The 5,169-nt window shown below is 47.4% G+C and overlaps 1 long non-coding RNA gene across 1 annotated transcript; it reads left to right on the forward strand.

The window, feature by feature from the left end:
• The first annotated feature begins 658 nt into the window (after nucleotides 1-658).
• LOC141568933 (uncharacterized) lies at nucleotides 659-4,176 on the forward strand. The gene is made up of 3 exons (XR_012492270.1): nucleotides 659-876; nucleotides 3,716-3,847; nucleotides 3,927-4,176. It is a non-coding gene; the product is annotated as an uncharacterized LOC141568933 (long non-coding RNA).
• The last annotated feature ends 993 nt before the right edge of the window (nucleotides 4,177-5,169 follow it).

Raw genomic sequence — 5,169 nt, forward strand, 5'->3', positions numbered from 1 at the left:
GGGCCCCAAGGTGACAGCCCTTTCTTCCAGAGACCCCCCCACCTCCACCCCTCTCCCCATAATAGGAGCCTGAAGTCAGCATTGCAAAAACGAAGTCATGTTAAAGAATAGTGTTCTAGCCCCGCCCTGCCACTGATCCATCAAAATTCGGCTTCTCTCTCTGGACCCTCAGCTTCCCTTATCTGTAAAAGCTGGGGCTTGGCTCAGGTGAGTTCTAAAGCTGCTTCTAGGGTGACATTCTTTAAGGGTGGCTCATCTGTGTGCGTGTAGTTTGCATTGTATGGACTAGTAACCTTCTTGCCCAGCCAGATCCTTAATGGAGAGAAGATCGCATCGCCTGTACCACTTGGTACAAACCAGCTTGTCCCTGAGGCATCAAGGCGTCACTTCCATGACTGGGAGGAATATGTCTTAATTATGAGGAGAGACACTGTTAAGTTCTCTGGGTCCTGCACTTCCCTTGGGTGTCCATCGTTTCCTTCTTGAACCTGGGAAGAAGTCTCCAAAAGCCCTTTAGGATGGCAGCTGAGCCTTGAGAGAGCATCTCCCTAGGGCCCCTTTGATACCACTTGGGGGGAAAAAGAGAAGGGCTGAGAGGTGACATTCGATTAGGGAGATGCTTGGCTTCCCAATACCACTCCCAACCAGTGCAGAAAAGAGGTGGTGTGGGGTCGGAAAACAACTTGTTTGGAAAGCTGCCTTGCTAGAGGCTGGGCTGGGTTCTGCTCCCTTCTGAACACAAGGTGGCGCTGTGTTGGTATTAGTAGCACCCAAAGACTGCCAGCTCCGCCCCCCTCTCCTTCCTCTCCACTCCTGCAAGGCAGGCCAAACCCTATCCAGGAGGGTGCCTAGTGGGGGTCTGATTGAACAGATAAGGTAAGCTACTTCTACTTCTCTTTACTAAGACCAAGCTGAGGCCCAGAGCTGCTGTTACCCAACAACAGAAATCGGACTAGAACTCTTGACTTGGTTCAATGCTCTTTCTACAAGGCTACCTCTAGATTCTCAGAGCCCTGAGTTCTTTTCATTCACCAGGGGCAGTGAAAACACCTTTCTCGGCCTCCTCACAAAGGCAGCCCAGGGACCCAAAGGGCAGGCAGGTGGTGCAGAACCTGGGACCACTGCTGAGGTGAGCAGGGCTTGATAGAAACATCAGCCCAGGGGATTAAAGAAGGGAATTTTTGAAAGCCTCCCCACCCCCAATTTCTGGTTTTTGAAGTTGCAGAGGAATTTCTGCTGTAGCCACCTCTGAACAAGGCTAAAGGAAATGTCACAGAATCAGCTTAGTGAGTTGCTTCAATAGAAACGTCATCCAAGGCCGATAATAAATAGGAGTTACATAACACAGCAGGTCACAGCACTAACTAAACCCTTTATAGGCCATAAATCCACATTTATTTCCTGGATTTTATAACTGCTGCTGAAAAGGAAAAAAAGGAGGAGGTGAGGATTAGAGGGAGAGAATCCATGTGACTGGAATAAATCTCCACGTCCACTCTCTCTCACGCCTCCACTGCAGCTAACTCCCGGAGAGGCCTGCTGAGCTCCAGTGCATCCAGACACTCTGAGTCTCCAACCAGGAAACATGGACCCTTGTCCCAAGCTGCTCTGAGAAGCCAGGAGCTTTAGGCTGTCATCTCTCTGGCCCTCAGTTTCTTATTCTGTAAAATGACAAATTGGAGTAGATGAGTGCTAGGGTCCCTTTCCACCCCTTGCTTCTAAACTAAACATTAGGAGCAAAAGAGTGGGGATTAGTGCTTGTTACCCCTAATCCCCAGAGTTATTTCCAAGAAGCTGCTGGATCCTCTTCATGGGGAAGAGGGAGAGTGAGAAGTTCCCTCATTAATGGGGGCAGTGAGGGTCCCAAGGAGGGAGGGAGATAAAAAGGTGGCTGACGTTTGTGAGGGGGGGGGGGGTGGAGGTTGAGGCCAGGGAGCCAGGGAGTGCACAGGGTAAAGGACCCTTGCCACCTTCCCCATGTCCTTTAGGTGCTGTAGACCAGAGGTGGCTGGGGTTAGGAAACACAGATGACAGAGTCAGCCTAGGTACACACACACACACAGAGGCCTGGAGAGGAGGGCATCTCAGCAGCATTTGCCATCCAGGGCATGGGTATGAATGTCCCAAACTCTAGTTGACAGGCCCTATCCAGGCCCTATACACAGCTTCTGTCTCTCACCCCTGGGGACCGAAACTCCCATGACCCACGCACCACTCAGAGCTTCTCCCTCCCAGCCCAGCCTCCTGTGCAAAGCTACAGGCTAGGTCTCGCCAGCTGGGAGTGTCCGTGGAAAGCTGTTGAGGGAGGGGAGGACGTGAAAAGGTTTGTGGTATTGGAAAGTGACAGGAAAGCTGGATGGGAGTTGGACCAGCCAGAGGGCTGAGAATCCTTTGGTGAGCAGGAGCGGGGCTGCCTGGTTCCTTAGGAGCCTGGACCCAGGTCTTTGATGATGGGATCACAGCTTGGGCGCACAGAATAATAATTCTGCATATGCAGTTACTGTGTTTCCCCAAAAATAAGACCTAGCCGGACCATCAGCTTTAATACATCTTTTGGAGCAAAAATTAACATAAGACCCAGTCATATTATGTTAGATAAGACCCGGTCTTATAGTAAAATAAGACTGGATCTTATATTACTTTTTGCTCCAAAAGAGGCATTAGGGCTGATGGTCCGGCTAGGTCTTATTTTCGGGGAAACCCGGTAGGAGATTCTGCTTCAGTATAACACTTGGAAATATTTTTTCTGCTGTGAAACATAAGGTAAACTCAGCAATGCTAATCTTGCCGAGCCCTTAGAAGGTACCTGTAAACCTAATGAACAGTAGCACTGGCTGAACCTCTGTCAGAAATAGTTCTTCTCCTGAGAGGCTCAGAAGAGAATTTTGGCTCCTAGAAATAAATACATAAAATGAACAAAGAATTTCAAATAAAAGGTGAACCGGAAGTCACATGGGGTTCACATGGAGGTCACATGGAGGTCACATGGGAGTCTGCAGCTCAATGAATGTTTTCAAAGTGACTATACCTTTGTAGCCAGCATGAAGTGTCTCTCTCTCTCCCTCCCTCCCTCCCTCCCTCCCTCCCTCTCCCTCACTCTCAAACACAAATTTGACTCTCAATAGCACTGAAGGGTAATTTGTCTTTAGTCTCTTAAAGGGACAGCAAAAAAGGAAATTTCACCCTACATCACTCCTTAACCACCTCTCCTTATAGAAGCTTCTTCCATGGCCCTACCCCAAATCTCTCCCTTTTTCCCTTCCTTTCACAAATATTTATTGAGCACCTACCAGATTAGGCACTGGGTCAGTAATGATGAACAAGATATATACCTGGGTCCTGCTTTCGTGGCACATATGGGTAACACAGGAATCACATGACAGGATTTATTTATTGGAAATATTTAGGATTGATGTTTTTTACCCCTGTAAACTACAAACTATGTAGTATTAGATCTCAAATTCTATACTACCTCAATTTAACCTGTTCATTATTTGGGGCTATGTACTTCATAACACTTAAGTGTATTTATTTTAGTAAATATATTCTAAATATATTTTTAAAACATGTACCATTGTTTGATGATAATGGCAGAAGTCAGGTATACGTAAGGTACACCACAGATGCAAACATGCTGTCTTCAGCCTATAGCATTGCTATTTAAGGAAAGTATTTCTGGATGTTTTCATTCTTTCTCCACTATCATTGTTTCTAGGTTCCTATCCCAGAAGAGCCCTAGAAAATCAAGATGGGAAATCCAGCAAGAATTTTATTCAGAATGACAATTTGGCCAAATGATTTCAGGCTCGAATACATTTAGTGGTATTGTAGTTACTCAAATTATAAAGTGAGTAGACGTCCTGAGTTCTATTTCTACTAAAGCCATAATGTACCAATCAATATAACCTGGAACCTTCTTTTTGCAGGTTTCTTTCCTTCCACATCTCCCCTTTCCCAGATGTACAAGGCCGTTAGAGGTTTTAAATACCTTGTTCAGTTTCTCTAGAATTCAAGTATAATACAAAGCAGAATACCCGACACAGAAAACAGCTAACAAACGTTTACCAAATGTTTGAATGAATGAAAGCATCCATGACACGGCGTGTGCTGCTTTCCACACTAGCAAGTGTCCTAACTTCTTCCTCACCAGAGTTTCCCAGGAAAAGTTCCAAACTACAGAACATTTCATTTAACTCGGAGTGTGAGTCACTGGGAAAAGAAAATAAACAAATGGAAGCGGTTTCGTTTATTAAGCAAAAATGACATGACATGAGTGAGCAGGTCTAGCATGCCCTATTTTGAGACTTTGAAAGTTGTCGGGATCACGCCTTGGGTTGGAAACAAACCTGAATCATGACAGGCCCGGGCGCCCTTCCTGAAGCGGGACAGCCCCTGCAGGAGAAGACTGGCAGAAGGCAGGGTGGCCTGCAGCCTCTGAGCAGGAAGGAAGAGAGTAGGGAGGCTGGAGACTTAGGGGGAGGTGGGCAGTCACAGTTTTCTCAGCCCACCCGCAGCAGAGCTAAGCTATAGACCAAAAAGTAAAGATCAGATGTCACACCTCAGGAAGAAATTTCCAATCGACAAAAAGGTTTCCCCACAGAAGAGGCCCTCATGGCAGGAGGCAGCTCCTACCTGGAGACTTAGTACAGATCCTTTTATTAGGCCCTTTTAATTATATTCAGTCCATGGTGTCCTTGCTCTCCTCTCCCCCAACCCTCTATGCTTGCCCTTCCCCCACAGCTGCTGCTTCCTTTCAGAAACAGCTGCATGTCTGGGCTTGTCTTGGAGTCAGCTGGGTTTCCAGACACAGACAGAAGCCCCACCCCCACCCCAGCCTGAGACCATCGCAGACGTGTGGAAGGTGATGGTGTCCCTCCGTTAAACAGGTGCCTGAAACTGAGATGCAGAAAGGGAGGGTGTGATTTTAATCCCCCAGACCCCACAAATGAGCAGTGCTACACAGGGGGTCTAAGGGCCCCATCTCTGTCAATTGCCTTGAGCCTTCCAGCCCCCTCGGGACATAATCCGATAATCTATATTATACTGGAGTTGGGTAAACCCGCAAGCCAAGCTCAAGGGCCAGGGTGTGGGGATTCTGATCTGGGTACACCAGCCCCATCCCAGGGGAGAAGGTGGTGACTTATTTGGGACTGATTTTTGTAGAGAAGA

This window comes from Rhinolophus sinicus, linkage group LG15, assembly GCF_036562045.2.
Source record: "Rhinolophus sinicus isolate RSC01 linkage group LG15, ASM3656204v1, whole genome shotgun sequence".
In the NCBI taxonomy this organism is placed as follows: Eukaryota; Metazoa; Chordata; class Mammalia; order Chiroptera; family Rhinolophidae; genus Rhinolophus; species Rhinolophus sinicus.